Source organism: Canis aureus, chromosome 23 (genome assembly GCF_053574225.1).
Source record: "Canis aureus isolate CA01 chromosome 23, VMU_Caureus_v.1.0, whole genome shotgun sequence".
In the NCBI taxonomy this organism is placed as follows: Eukaryota; Metazoa; Chordata; class Mammalia; order Carnivora; family Canidae; genus Canis; species Canis aureus.
In genome coordinates this window covers 27,980,386-27,997,241 of record NC_135633.1, presented here as the reverse complement: position 1 = coordinate 27,997,241, position 16,856 = coordinate 27,980,386, and the positions used below count along the sequence as shown (strand labels likewise).

The window sequence follows — 16,856 nt, the reverse complement described above, 5'->3', positions numbered from 1 at the left end:
TGATTTTACTTCCCAAGTACATCTAACAATGACTGGAGACACCTTTGGTTGTCACAACTGAGGGCATGGGTGTGTATACTACTGTCAGACAGTAGGTGGTGGCCAGGGATTGCTACTAAACCTCCTAAATTCAACAACAACAACAACAACAACAACACACAGACACACACACACAGATGTTGCTATTTTTTTAAAAACCATTACATTTCCTATTTTATATATTTAGCGTCATTTTGTTTAGTGCTTACTAGCATTACATACTATGCCCTCTGGTCTTTTTAGTGTTTTAAAATGTATCTTCCTGCCCCTAATACTGTTTATTGCTGCTCTCAAAATTTTTGACAATGAACTTTAACAACAACTATGGCTGGTGAAGCCACTTTGCCATTGCAACATTGAGTCTCTAACACGCTATAATCTTATCACAGCTAAAAATTAACAAAATTGAAAAACCCATATATGCATTTAAATCTTCACATGAGGGCAGCCCAGGTGGCTCAGCGGTTTGGCGCTGCCTTCGGCCTGGGGTGTGGTCCTGGGGACCCAGGATCAAGTCCCGCGTCGGGCTCCCTGCGTGGGGCCTGCTTCTCCCTCTGCCTGTGTCTCTGCCTCTCACTTTGTGTCTCTCTTTAATAAATAAATAAATAAAATATTTTTTAAAAAATAAATATATCTTCACATGAATCATGTTTGTGTCTTCTCTATACTAGGTTCTGCATAAGTTTTGTTTTGGGTTTTTTTTGTTTTTTTTTTTTTGTCCTTTTTGATAGTTTTTAATAAGGACTTGAAAACTTGGTCTCTAGGAAAGAGGTTTCATATTCAGGGAAAATGCCTCGGGGAGTGTCCAAAAATAGCATATAAACTTGAAAAAGCTGCACTGTACTGAATTCTTTCTTGTGCCAGGCACTACGTTTATAGAGCTATCTTCACTTAAACATTAAGGGTTCTGTGTATATCCATCATTATCATTTTAAAGACACAAAAATTAACACTCAGCAGCTAAAAGTCACAGAGATTGAATACTAAAGGGCTTTGATTTTAAAGCAAACCACTGGCTTCAGATACCAGGGCTTCACAAACTCAGCTACCTTTGGGCCACATGATTCTATGCTATGGGGGAGCTGAACAGAGTCTGAGAAGAAGCTCATGCATAAATATCTTATTTGGGAGCATGAGTTGAGGACAGAGTAACACAACGAGGTAAAAAGCCAATAAAAGTGGTGTGACAGTTAGTCCAGTAATTGGCTACAGAGGACAATATGAGAAACTACATGAAATGCATCTCAAGACTGAGTCTGAGGTGAGAAAAAGGGAAGCACAAATCTACTGACTCCTCTCTTTGATGAAATTTTGCTTCACCGGGTGTTAAATACCCTTCACATTGGCTTGTACAACTTGAGGAAGTTCCCATGGTAGGCACTGCCACCGCACTAACAGAGAAGCCTTAATGCTAACAGCAAGAGGCAGGCAGTAAGAGCTAAATAAGATCTCAGGCTGCCCCAAAGTGAAGCTGCCCACTATTATAAGTGGAATGATTTTTACTGCTTCCATTCTTAGATGCTAATTATTAGAGAAAAACTATTAACTTCTGTACATTCATCTCATACTCAGTCACACTACCAAGAAATCCCAGGTAATTTTTTCCTGAAGATAACATGTTTTCACTAGTTTTTTTTTTTTTTTTTAAGATGTTATTTATTTATTTGAGACAGAGAGTGCGTGAGCGTGCACAAGTGTAGTGGAGAGCAGAGGAATGATAAGACTCCCTGCTGAGCAGGGAGCCTGCCTCGAGGGCTCAATACCAGGAACCTGATGCTGATATCATGACCTGAGCCAAAGTCAGCCATGTAACCAACTGAGCCACTCAGGTGTCCCCTTCACTAGTTTTGAAGTGAAGGGAGCACCAAAATTTGTTTATCCACTCAAGAGTTGGACATTTGTGCTGTATTTAGTTTGGGGATATTATGAATAAAGCTGCTAAAAACATTTATGTCTTTTTGTGGACAGATGTTTTATTTTGCTTGGCTAAACAGCTACAAGTGGAATTGCTGGGTCATATAGTAAGTATATGTTTAAAATTATAAAGCAATTGTCAAAATGTTTCCCATCATGGTCATACAATTTTATACTCCCACTGGCAATGCATGAGAGTTTTAGCTGATTCACAGTCTCATATTTATTCTCACTCTTGGATCGTTAGCCTTTTAATTTTAGCCATCCTAGAGGATTTAGGGGCTATCCCATTGTGGCCTTAATAACAATTTCCCTGCTAGCCAATTATGTTGAGCATTTTTTCATGTGCTTAGAAGTATATCTTCTTTTGTGAACTGTCTAGTCAAACTTTTCACTCTTATTATTATTTTTTTTTTACCTTATTACTTGGTAGGTGCAAGAGTTCTTTACAAATTCTGGACATAAGTCCATTGTTGGAGACACATTTTGAGACTGTTTTCTCACACTTGTTTTGGCTGTTTATTTCCCTAATTAATAAGTGAAAAGTTTTAACTCTGATAAAGTCCAATGTACCAATTTTTTCTTCTGTGATTAGGATTTTTTGTGTTCCTGTCTAGAAGATCTTTACCTACCCTAAAGTCAAAAATTATTTTTCTTCTATGTTTTCTTCTGCATAGTTTTAGCTTTTAAATTCAGTCTATGACCTGTTTTGAACTAATTTTCTATATATTGTATAGAGATCAAGATTCACAGGATACTCAGTATGTTCCAGCACCACTGATGAAAAGGCCATTCTTTTGCCACTGAATTACTTTTGTGCCTTTATGAACAGCAGTTGACTATCTATGAGTGGGTTTATTCCAGGACTATATTCTATTCTATTCCACTGGTCTATATGTCTTTTCCTTAGGCCAATACTATATTGCCTGAATGACTAGCCTTATAGCAATCCTTGAAAGCTATAATTGTAATTGCTTTATTTGTAATGGCCTCCAGTAATAGCATTCATTATTCACAAACAACATAATCCTCCATGTAGAACACCCACTAGAATCTACAAAAAAAACTACTAGAACTACTAAATGAATTTTAGCAAGATTATAGGGTAGAATAGCAAAATATAAAAATTAATTAATTATATTTTCATTTACTTGCATGAACAATCAAAAATGAAAATTTTAAAATATCATTTAAGATAACATAAAAATGTGAAATACTTAAGATAAATCTGACAAAAGATGTGGAAACTGAAAACCACAAGCATTGTTGACAGAAATTAAAGAAGATCTAAAAAAACAGGATATATCATGTTAATGGCTCTGAAGACTCAATATTATTGAGATGCCAATTCCCCCCAAATTGATCTATAGATTCAATGCAATCCCAATCAAAATCCCAGAAGGCTTTTTTTGTAGGAATTGGCAGGCTGATACTAAAATTCAGATGCATATATAGAGAAGAAAGAATAGCCAAAATAACTTTGAAAAAGAACAATCTGGAGAATTAACAGTTAGATTTCAAGACTTGTTATAAAGCTACAATAATCAATCAAAACAGCATGGTACTGGTAAAAAATAATCAATGGTAGAGATAGAAAATAGAGTTTAGAAGTAAATCAACAAATATATAGAAAACTGATTTTTGACAAAGGTGCAAAGGCAATCCAGAGGAGAAAGGATAGTTTTTTCAACAGACAAACCAGAACTTAATATCCATATGCACGAAAAGGAGCTTGGATCTATACTCACAATACAGATAAAAATTCACTTGAAATGGATCATAGACCTAAACGTAAAGCCTAAAACTGTGAAACTTCCTGGAGAAAACATAGGAGAAAATCTCTGTGAACTTGGGCTGGCCAAAAAATTCTTAAATATAATACCAAAGTACAATCTACAAAGAAAGAAAACTTATAAACTGTCTTTTATGAAAGTTAAAAGCTCCTGCTCTTCAAGAGACTCTAAGAGAATGAAAACACGGACACAGCCTGGGAGAAAAACATGTGCAAAGCATATATCTGATAAAAGATTTGCTTTTAGAATATACAAAGATCACTTAAAATTCAACAGCAAGAAAGTACAGGACCAACGTTAAAAACAAGGCAAAAGATCTGAACAGACATTAAGCCAAAAAAAAAAAAAAAAAAGAACATATAGAAAGCAGCTAAACACATGAAAAGATGTTCAACATCATTAGTTGTTAGGGAAATGCAAATTTTAAAACCACAATGAGATACCACTACACACCAATTAGAATTGCTAAAATTAAAAAGACTAACCATACCAAATGTTGGTGAAGATCAAGGGAAACCAGAACTTTCATACATTATTGGCAGGAACTAAAATAGTAAAGCCACTTTGGAAAAGTCTGGCAGTTTTTAAAAAACCAAAATACACATCCACCATATGATCCAGCCATTTTACATCTAAATATTTACCTAAGAGAAAAAGAAATATCTATACAACGGCATACATGAATGTTCATAGCTGCTTTATTTGCAATGGCCAAGAACTGGAAATAACCCAAATGTCTATCAATGGCATGGAAGGTAAACAGATTGTGACATATTTATACAATGAAATACTACTTGGCAATAAAAAAAATATTGCCAAGTAGTATTGCATTGATACATGCAACAAAGTGAACATATCTCAACATAATTATGCTGAGTAAAAAGCCAAACAGGAAAAAGAGATACACTGGACTCCATCCAAATTAAAAACTTTGTACAAAGGACATTATCAATAAAGTAAAAAGACAACCTACAGAGTGGGAGAAAATATTTGCAAGTCATATAACTGATAAGGATTTAATATTCAAAATACATAAAGAGCTCCTACAAGTCAACAACAAAAAGATAACCCAATTCAAAATTAAGCAAAGGACTTGAATAGATATTTCTCCAAAGAAGAGATTATCAATAAGCACACGACAAGGTGCCCAACATCATTATTCATTAGGGAAATGCAAATCAAAATCATTATGGGATATCTATTAGAATGACAATCATAAAAACATTTTTAAAGAAAAAAGAAAATAACAAGTGCCAACAAGAAGTTGGAGAAATTGGAGCTCTCAAACATTGCTGTTAGGAATGTAAAATGGTGCAGCTGCTGTGGAAAAATCTGACAATTTCTCAAAAAATTAAACATACAATTATCTATATGACCCAGTAATGCTACTCCTAGGTATATACCCCCCCCAAAAAAAAACCCTGAAAACAAAAACTCAAAAACAAATACTTGTACTGTTATTGCAGCATTATTCGCAACTGCCAAAAAAGTGAGACCAACCCAAGCGTTCAAGAGATGAATGGATAAATAAGATGTGATATGTCCATACAATGGCATATTACTCAGCCCCTAGGGTAAGAAGAAATGAAGTACTAAAACATACAACAGTGTAGACAAGCCTTAAAAACACTATGCTATGTGAGATAAGCCAGACCAAAAGGATAAATATTTTGTGATTCCATTTACATAACTAGAATAGGCAAACCTAAAGAAATAGGAAGCTAGGTTAGAGGTTACCAGGGGTTAGGGGGATGGAAAAATGGGAAGCTATTGATTAATGGGTAGAGAGCTTGTGTTTGGAGTAATGAAAAAAATTTTGGAAAAAGATAGCACTGATGGTTGCACTGTGAGTATACTTAAGGATACTGAAGTGTACACTTTAAAATGGTTAAAATGGCAAATTTTATGTTACATATATTTTATAGCATTTAAAAACTTTAAGTGCCATATAATCTATTCTGTAAGTATCATGAAGTTCCAGCTAGCTTTCTACCCTCTTAGATACTACAATAAATGTCTTGCAATGACAGGTTCAGTCAAGGCAATATTCTAGTAGCAGGACTCAACTGATCTTCTGGTCAGAATCAGGTAAATGAATTTTCCACTAACAGCTAAACACAGAGCCAAACAAAATTCCTAGCCACGGGGCAATATTCCATAAATGGAACGGGCTACTGAGCTCATTAGATTCTTAAACCCTACTCATGCAAGGGCAAAAATGCCTGTACAATATTTGTAGCTAACTCACATGTCTTGAACAATACTCATTTCACCATGAAAAATTCATTAACTTCAAAACTGTAGAATCTAGGTATTCAGTATATAGGCATTAATTTTATTGTTCTTTCCATTTTTATATTTGTTTAATATTACAAAAATTAAAAATTTAGACATCATTTCTAACATCTGTTATGTAGTTAACAAGCCTCAGGTGCTGGATGATTATAGAAATAACAGAAGGGCATATCAGAGCCTATGAAGTGAAGGTTCTGATTATAGTCTTTTGAGTACTACATAACCACTCCAAAGTGTGTATTTCCTATGAGTACTTCAAATGTTAACGAGCCAAGCTTAGAGATGAAAATAAAACACCTATATGTACCACACTGTTTCAAATGAAATATTTTCAAGTATATTTCATAACATCCAGAAAGTACTTCTATCATGGATTTTTAAAATAAATTACTTGCATCAAGTTACTTGTTTTCAAATCTCTTCACCCTCAGACACCAGGAGCTTCTTTTGAAGGGGATCATGGAACTGTGTCCTATTCATCCTTGATTTCCCCTCTCCTGCTTGAGTTCTAGACTAGGATCTGTGTTCAGAAAGTTCAGTTGCACAAATAATTACAGAGCACTAAAGTCTATGTGTCAGGCATATTTTTATCCTGGAGGACATAGCCGTGATCAAAAACGACAAAGTTTTTTGCATTGGGCTTACATTCTAGTAGAATGCAATTGAGGTGAATAATAAGGTTGGGCTAAACAATTTTTAAAAGGTCCTTCCAATAAATATTCTCTATGATACAAACTGTATTGTTATGGTGACCATACTGGCCCCCATGCTTTGGGGGAGCTTCTCTCAATTCCAACAACAAAAGTTAACCAATGAACTTGACATGAACACAGGGCTGGTGGGAGGACTCCTGCCTGATGGCACTTAAAGGAGAAGAAGCTCATTCATCCATAATTTCTTCATTTTCTTATCTAAATGGTACAATAGTCCACTGACCAATGAGAGACTACAGAAATAGTTTGTGACAGTTGTAGGACAATACAGTTTCTTGGTATTTCATTCACCTGCCTCCTACCAACATCCGACAACAAATTTTTGCTATAAAATATGATGATGGATGATATACGAAAACATTCAGCAAATTATATGAGTTACACACATTTAACTCATTTTCTACATTTTTTAGTTATCTCTGGGCCAAAGGGTCTCAAACTAGGGCCCAAGACCCCAAAGACATTCACAAAGGTGGTAATGGGAATCTTTATTTTCAACAATCTAACAAATCATATACTATAGCCCATAAAGTTGTATCCACTAAATATCACCATCTCAATAAATGGGTTGAACACATTTTTGTTCATGTCTAGGGCTTATTCTATAATAGTAGGTTAAAAATAGTTTAAATTCTTATGGAGGTTATGAAAGAAATACAAACTGATAAAGTAGGAGTATAATACCGCTGCTTCAGAACCATTACTTCAAGCATGATGAAATAGTGTCAGAACATTTTAATGTACTTTGGTATCTAGAGCAGCCAATGCTTTGTATCTTCTAGCTGGTTCCTAGACTCCCATTTGATACTAAGAGTTACCACTTCTAAAGGGTCTAACTAAAAAAAATAAAAAATAAAAAATCAATAAAGGGTCTAACTGGTGATTATTGCTGATGCTGCCACACACACACACACACACACACACACACACGAGTTTTGTTTTTTTTTTAAGATTTTATTTATTTATTCATAGACACAGAGAGAGAGGGGCAGAGACACAGACAGAGGGAGAAGCAGGCTCCACGCAGGGAGCCCGATGTGGGACTCGATCCCAGGTCTCCAGGATCACACCCCAGGCTGCAGGCGGCGCCAAACCACTGCGCCACCGGGGCTGCCCTCCCACACACACACAGTTTTGGGTAAACTAGGACTACCTGCAGTTTCCATTTCACAGCATCCCGAATCATAGCAAATGATCTCCTGCATACAAGGCTGAAGCCCTGATTTTTACTTGAGCAATCTCATAAATAACACCAAAGCAATTGATTTGCTCTTGTGATTCTTACTAAATTTTAGATATATATTGATGATACTGTTCTCCCTTCACTTTAATTCTCAAATACCTTTCAATTTAAATATTATGTTTAGAATTAGGCACATATAAATATTTATGCCAAGAGAATATTTTACAAATTTTTTCCTTTATGTAATATGGTGTTTAAAATTACTTCAATATAGGTTTTACATACATTATGCAGAAATGCATATAAAATTAATTGCAGGCATTTAAGTTTACACATAAATTGAACCAGCAGATAATCTAAAAGTCATATGTTTAGTTGCCAAGCTAAGAGACTAAATGAACAGGAGGGAACTCACATATGAGAAGCAGAAAGAAAGATCTCTAAGTCATCAATTATGAAAAGGCAAAGACAGGCCTTCTTCACTGTCCAAAGTTCAAGAAAATTTCAATTCATTTGGTTCATACCACTAATTTTCCAGCTTCCAACTGACTTTTTGAGAGTCAGTTACTGCTTACTCAAACAAACAAACAAATGGCAGTAATGGGGGGGAGGTGGTTACTTTGTGCTAGATTTTTCAGAATTTCAAATTTTAAATAATAATTATCCTTATACATGGATGTGCCAGGCACTATTTCACAATAACCCTATAAGCTAGGTACTATGATGTCTATTTTACAGATGAAGAACTAAAACATAGAGAGACTAACAAACTTGCCCAAATTCACATGCAGAGCCAAAATCTGAACTCAGCTAGCTCTTACTCATTATAAAATAATGTCGTTTAGCATAGTGTAAAATATCCACACATCTTTATTGTGACCTTTAGAACACATGCATTTTTTTTCAGTTTAAGATAAACAAAAACAATGAGTCTTAGATGTAAGCAGCAGCAAATGAGACTTTAAACTCCCATTTGTATCCAGAAAAATATAACCAAGCTTGCAATTCCACTGAAAGCAGATTACCTGTGAATCTTCAGACAATTTGGCAAGAGATGAGAAATTTTAAAAATTAGGGAAATTTTTCCAAAATTGTGGAATCTTTTTAATATCATTTTTAAAAGTTGTTTCTCATTCTTGAATGGTTTTGGCTTTAAGGAATATATCGGCATGCATGTGATATATTATAGAGATATTTTCTCTCTTTCTATATAATCATTAAAAACGTCAGCGAAGGGGCACCTGGTTGGCTCAGTCGGTTAAGCGTCTCCCTTCGGCTCTGGTCATGATCCCAGGGTCCTGGGATCGAGCAGTGGGTTCCCTGCTCAGCTGGGAGCCTGCTTCTCCCTCTCCCTCTGCCTGATGCTCTCCCTGCTTGTGTGCTCTCTCTCTCTCTGTCAAATAAATAAATAAAATCTTTAAAAAATATTGGCATAAATTTAAACTTATTGATATGGAAAGTTTCACATGATATGCTGAATAAAACAAACAGTAAAAATGGCTTGTATAGTGCAATTCCAAATTATTTTGTGAAAAATCTTAAGCTTAAACATTTAATGTGATTATTAGATGGCAGGATTACTGGTAATCTTCCCTTTCTTCTTTAAATCTTTTCATTACCTGAACTTCTTCCCTTTTTACAATTCTGCTCACTTTTATAAGCAGGAAGTTTTTTAAAATTTATTAAAAGCTTCACTAATCAGATATTTTTACAAAATAAAATTTTTTTTATTTTTAAGAGTTTTGTAACAAGAGTTGCAACTGTTCTATAAAATTCCCTAGTTTGGCTTTCATAAGTAGCACTGAAATGATTTTAAACTATTCTCTAAACCATGAAAACTATTATACTAATACAATAATCTTATAACTACTTACTGATCCTCTCTCCTCACAAATCAAAGAGACAAGGAAAGATAGCACATTGCAGAAATCACTTAATAGCCTACTATTATAATTACATTTGATTAGGCGTTGAATTTCCCAAAGGTTATTTTCTTTGAAAAGCCGTAAGTTGATAAAGTTGCTCCCAACCTTGTCTGAATAGTTGCAAATGGCAAAAGAAGAAAACAACCAGGTTTAACATTTTTAGATTTTCAGCAACAGCTAATTGTTCTTCCCTCAGGCAGTCAAAATGACAATTTATTGTTTTGAGGGTTTTTCCTTCTTAGTACCATATAGCTTACCTTCTCTTAAAGATGTACTATGAGATATCATATTTGTTTTATGGCTCTAGAAACAGGCACATCAGCACCTGCCAAAAGCAGGCATTTCCTCAAAGATTACACAATAATATTTCAGAGGAATAAGAAAAAAAGAACAAATATTGGAGAAAAAGAACACTAGAAATCTTAAAACATATCTAGTTCTATTGTAAGCCAGCTATACATCCCTACACAAGTCATTTATCTTAAAAGGAGGAGCTCTGAAACTAAATGATCAACCAATCAATTCAATCAGCATTCAATGAAAACCTATGTCCAAGATACTACAGTAAACTGCCTCTACTCCCTTCCCATCCATGATTTCTCTTTCTGCAGTTACAGTCTGGAAGTAAATGATCCTCCTTCTGATATATCATCAGATCAATAGTAGCCTAACACTACATCACCATGCCTACTGACCTGACTTCATCTCATCACATAGGTATTTTATCATTTCACATTATCACGAAAAGGAAGGGTACAGTACAATGAGATATTTTAAGAGACCATGTTCACAGAACTTTTATTATAGTATACTGTTAAAATTGTTCTATTTTATTATTAGTTATAATTGTTAATCTCTTACTGTGCCTGATTTATAAATTAAGCTTTATCATAAGTATGTATGCGCAGGAAAAAAAAAACCTCGCACTATATACAGAATTTGGTACCATCCACAGTTTCAGGCATCCACTGGGGGTCATGGAACATATACCCCAGACATCAGTAGGGATGCCTGTATCTTACATGCAGTAGAGAGTTAAACTAAACAAACAGATCCATCTTGAAAGACTTTACAATCTAATAGGAAAAAAAATTTTAAAGAACAGTCTGTTGCTTCTGCAGTGTGACAGAATATATATCAAACTTTCTAGGTAAATATAAGCTTTAAAAATAAGTAGATTTTCAAAAGGGGGAGGGATAAGGCCAGTCCAACATTTAGTTCATGATGCACTGCATAGCCAAATAGATTTAAATGAAATGTTCTAGTTTTTTTTTTTTTTAAGATTTAATTTATTTATTTGAGAGAGAGAGAAAGCATGAGCAGGGAAGAGGGACAGAGGGAGAAGCAGGCTCCTCAGTGAGCAGGAAAACCCAACATGGGGCTCGATCCCAGGATCCTGGGATCATGACCTGAGCCAAAAGCAGATACTTAACCAACTGCACCACCCAGGTGCCCCATGAAATGTTCTAGTTTTAATTAAGTGCATTATATTTTAAGTTCATGGCATAAAGATAATAAAAGAGACTTTAAAGATACATCCTTTCAAAAACAATTAGGTCCTCAAAGTTTACTTACCTTTAAAAAATTTCTTCACAAAAGTTAGCATCTGCCTTATGGAGACATTATTCACTTCAGTAACCCATTGACCATATCTGATTACCCTGTGCTCTGGCTAAGGACTAAGAACTGCATGCTTACTACTTGAATAATTCAGCCAGCAATGGGGAGAAAATACTCCTCAAAAACGAACCAGTAGAGCAGGAGAAAAAAGAAAATGGATAGGTCAGTAAACCAATTCAGAGAAAGTCTAAACCACTCATGTGACCCACAGAATTATCAAAAGCAGTTCATCTTTCCCACTACAGAAACCAGGGAGATAAGCAGTCTAGAAGTAGAAGCTATTTTTTCCCTCTACTTTCAACCTTTCAGAGTCCAATGCTTCAAAGAAGACAAACAAGAGCATGAGGATTATATGTTTCCTAACTCTAACATAAAGCAACTATTTAACCATGTGGTCAAAACTAAGCATCTAACAAACTATATAAGCAGAAAAAATAATGGTGTACAAAATAAGCTTAATCCAACCAATAAACAGAACTCAGAGATGAATCAATTTTTTCAAAAGACAAAAGTCACTAATAATCTCATATAAAATAGAAACATAAAAAGATAACAATATTGAAATAATTTCTTGCTAAAATTATTTTTTATTTCAACATTCACTGTAGACAAGAATATAACAAGAATATATATATCCATACATTTATACTCAATAGTGAATACAACAAAATTATTTCTTCAAATAATGTAACAAGCTAGAAGACACTGAGCACATGCTAATTTTCTCCTTCCACTTAAAAACCCCATAAAATGTCAGGGAAAGAAGTCAAGAGGTGCCTGGGTGGCTCAGTCAGTTAATAGTTCACCTCTTGATTTTGGCTCAGGTCATGATTTGTGGGATTGGGTTGTGGGATTGAGTTGTGGGATTGAGTCCTATGTCAGGCTCTGGCTCAGCACAGTCTGCTTGTCCCTCTCCCTTGTGCTTAGCCCCACCTTCTTCAATAAATAAACAGAAGTCAGAAACTTTTTTCAATAGAATACTCTACAAAAGCACAGGGGAAAAAAATATGCCATTAGTAGTCAAGTTTACAAATGTTCAAAAGATGGAAGCGGTTTTCACAAAGATTATAAACAGGGGCACTTGGGTGGCTCAGTGGGTTAAGTGTCTGCCTTCAGCTCAGGTCATGAACCCAGGGTCCATTGAGATAGAGACCTGGGCCAGGCTCCCTGCTCAGCAGGGAGTCTGCTCTCCCTCTCCTTCTGCCTCTCCCCTGCTTGTGCACTCACTCTCTTGCTCTCCCTCTCAGATAAATAAAACCTTAAAAAAAAAATAAAAAGACTGTAAATAAGCAATGCACAGAAAACGTATAAATGACCAGCAAGTATAAGATGCTCATCCTAGCTAGTAATCAGGGAAATATAAATGAAAACAAAGAGATATTACGATGCCTGGGTGGCTCAGCAGTGGTTGAGTGTCTGCTTTTGGCTTGGCGTGATCCCAGGGTCTGGGAATCAAGTCCCACATCAGGCTTCCTGCATGGAGCCTGCTTCTCCCTCTGCCTGTATCTCTGCCTCTCTATGTGTGTGTCTCTCATGAATAAATGAATAAAATCTTAAAAAAAAAAAAAGATTTAAAAAAAAACCAAAGATATTATTTTTACCTGGTGGATTAGCAAAATACTAGAAATGATAGAAGTTTGGGAAGGATTTAAAGAAAGGGGACTCTTTTCCACTGTTGGTGACAAAATAAGTTGAAAAGGTCTTTTTAAAAGGCAATTTGTTAATATCCACCAAAATACAAAGTGTACACACCATTTGACCTTGAACTTTCACTTCTAGGAATCTACCTAAAGGAAGTATTTGCTCACATATGTTCAAGTGTATTCAGTACAGCATCTCTTTAAAACTGGTAGAAATTAGAAAAAACTTAAATGACTAATGATAATGGAATAGTTAAGTGAATTATGCCTCATCCATACTATGAAATATCAATCAGGATGAAAAAAATATCTGTATGAAAGTCTTACCTCCCACAACACACACACACACACACACACACACACACACACACACATCATATATGGTTAGTAAAAAAAAAAAAAGAGCAAATTACAGAATAGATCATATTACTCCTCAAAAATCCAAGCTTCTCTGAAGTATTTACCATCAGACTTAACACCCACAACTCCTCTTTGCGGTAGTCACCTCTTTGTCAATTCCCCTTATTCACAGAAAAACTTAGCACCTACGTTTCTCTCCAACTATGTTATTGATCATTCCTGAAGATTTCAACATTAGTATACTCTCTCAGTTCCTTTACTTCCTCCTAAAGAAGTCTTTTCCTACTTCAGTTGTCTACTCCCTGATCATACTCTAAACCTCTTCCCATCCAGTAACTAAACTACCCCCCAGTCTCACTTTTAAGCCTCTCACATTTAGACCACCACTTCCCAGCTTTCCAGCTTCACTTATATGCTAGTGACCCTACTTTTACAATTCTATCACCATCAAAACCTCAATCCACTGACCTTACCACACTTTCACTGTCCATTGTGTCCATCATCTCAATTCCCTCCTTAAATTACCTCCTTTAAAACCATGGTCCAAAACTAAACAACTTCCTTGTATACTTTTTTTTTTTTTTAAGATTTTATTTATTCATGAGAGACACAGAGAGAGGGGCAGAGACATAGGCAGAGGGAGAATCAGGCTCCCTGTGGGAGGGCACAGAGCCGATGTGGGACTTGATTCCAGGATCCAGGGACCTGAGCCAAAGGCAGATGCTCAACCACGGAGCCACCCAGGCATCTCCTTTGTATACTTTTTCCAGTCCACTGTATCACTCACTCTGTCATACTTCTAGCAACACCTAACCCTGCTTAAACCCAACACACTGCTTAATCCCAAAGTGCCCTAATTGGTCTTATTTCCATTCTTGTCCCATGAGTCACCAGACTTCTAGCTACCTACTCATTATCCATTTTTTCCTTTCTTTCCAAGAGAACCCAGATTTTACTTGGGAAGTTAGTAACCAGCTAAAACACTCTGCTTCCCAGACTCCCTGGCAGCTAGAGATAGTCTATGACAGTGAACTACGAAGCACATGTGAAACCACTGGGTGGGACTTTGGGGAAAGATCTTTAAAAAAACTCCATTCAGCTGATACATGTCTTTCTTCTTCTACTTTCTGTCTAGATATGATTCTAGAGAAGGATCAGCCAACTCACAGTACAAGTAAATAGGCATAGTTGAAGAGGTCTAAATAGAAAGACAAAAGGAACTTGACTTCCTGATGTCATGAAGCTGCTGTATGTATCAGCTTTACATCTGGTTTTTGTTACTTGAGAAAAATAAATTTGTTTGGTGGGGGAATGGAGTAACTGGGTGATGGGCACTGAGGAGGGTACTTGATGGGATGAGCACTGGGTGTGACCCTATATGTTGGCAAATTGAATTTAAATTTAAAAATGTAAAAAAAAAATAATTTGTTTGGGTTGTTATTTTTGGGTCTCTCTTATCCACAGTAAATACAATTCCTAACTCCTAGGCCCATTACTGTTTCTCCCTACACAGCAACCAGAGACCTTTTAAAAGTATGAGTCAGATCGTATTACTGGCTTCATATCACACTCAAATTTAGGTTCCTTAACAGCTCAACTAGGCCTTCTTTGATCTTGCCCTTCTATTTCTCCCAGCTCATGTCCTACCAAATCCCCATACCATCCTTCTACCCACCACTTGCACACACCAGCTCCAGCCACACTGTTCTTGAACAAGCCAAACTTGTTTCTGTCTCAGGATCTTTGCATTTTGCTCCTCTGCCTGGAAAACTCTTTCCTCATACCTTCATTTGGCTTGCTACTTCACTTCTTCCAGGTAGCAACTCAAACGTTATCTTCTCTGAGAGACCTTCTTGATTACTCTATCTAAAACAGTCTTTTTGTGTCTCCTCAAGTTCCCTCTCCATTACCCTGTAACTCTTCTGATCCTACTTTATTAATATATATTACGTATTTGTTTGCTTATTTAATGTATTCTGCACTAGAATGGAATCTCCCTGGGCAAGGAACTTAGGTGTCTTCTTCAGCACCATATCCCCAATGCCTGGCACACAGTAAGGACACAAAAAATATCTGATGAATAAATGAATATACATTGTGATCTCATTTATACTGAAAAGACTAAAGCATGCACGTGTGTGTGTGTGCGTACACACATGCGTGTATAGGTATATAAAGGACCTAATATACACTAAATTGCTGAAACTAGTTAACTATGGTAAAGAGCATGAGAAATAAGGAAAAGAGGGACTTTTACATTTTGTTCTGCATATTCATACATTGTTTTTATCAAGAAAACAAAATTACCTATGGCATGTGGCAAGAAGAAACCTTTAAACATATTCAGAAATATAAATCCACACATAGAATCATAAAATTTAGAAATTCATAACACTAGCCATAGGTAAGAAGATCTATGACTACTAAGTAAGTATCTTTGAAAAGTACTATAATTAGAAGAATAAAATTTCTTATTAAATTTTTGTAGCCCTCATAAAAGTTTTTCTGTCACTTAAACAAAATAAAATATACCAAACAAAAAGTGTATTAGTAGCATGTTATGCATCAAAATAGTAATGGTAAGTTGTATAAAACTAATTTCCACTTACCATCCCCTGCTGAGTAGAAACTTCTAAGGATATTCCTTCCCTAGATATTCAGCAAATAATTATATATTTACTTTGTTTTGTTTTAGAATATATGTACTCTAAGAGACACCTTTTTCTCTATCAAGTTCTCCATCCAAGTGTCTAGTGTCTTTTAATTTTTCTTTACAACTTTATCGAGGCATATTTTACATGTTATATAATTCATTCACCTCAAGTGTATGATTCAGGGACTTTTAGTAAATTTACCAAGCTGTGGAATACACCATAAATGAGTTTTAAAAATCTTCACTACTGCAATTAAATCACTCATGCCCATTTATTATTAACCCCCATTTCCACCCCCTACTTCAACCAACCATTAATCTCCAGTCTGTCTCCATCACATTTGTCTATTCTGGACATCCCCTATAAATGGAATTATACAATGTGTGGTCCCTTGTACCTCATTCTTTTCACTTAGCATCTTTTTGAGGTTCATCCAAGTGGTGGCATGTACCAGTAGTTCATTCTATTTTATTGTTTAATATTATTCTACTGTATAGATATGTCATATTAGTGCCTTTTGATTTTATGACATGAATTTCCATTTTCCAGGTGTACAATGGATGCCAGCAACTTGGGTACTTGGGAGTTGGGAGGAGGGAGCCATACATGTCACTTATTTAACTCAAATGACACAAATGAATGTTTTTCAAACCCAATCCAGTTTATATAAGGTGAGACTGTCCTAGCTTCGCTTAACATCATTCTGCCATTGGTCCCTTT

At 35.6% G+C, this 16,856-nt stretch overlaps 1 protein-coding gene across 1 annotated transcript in view; it reads right to left on the bottom strand.

Moving 5' to 3' along the window:
* Nucleotides 1–16,856, bottom strand: part of RNF169 (ring finger protein 169) — an 80,807-nt gene that overhangs the window by 29,660 nt on the left and 34,291 nt on the right. The gene's annotated exons all lie outside the window — the stretch shown is intronic.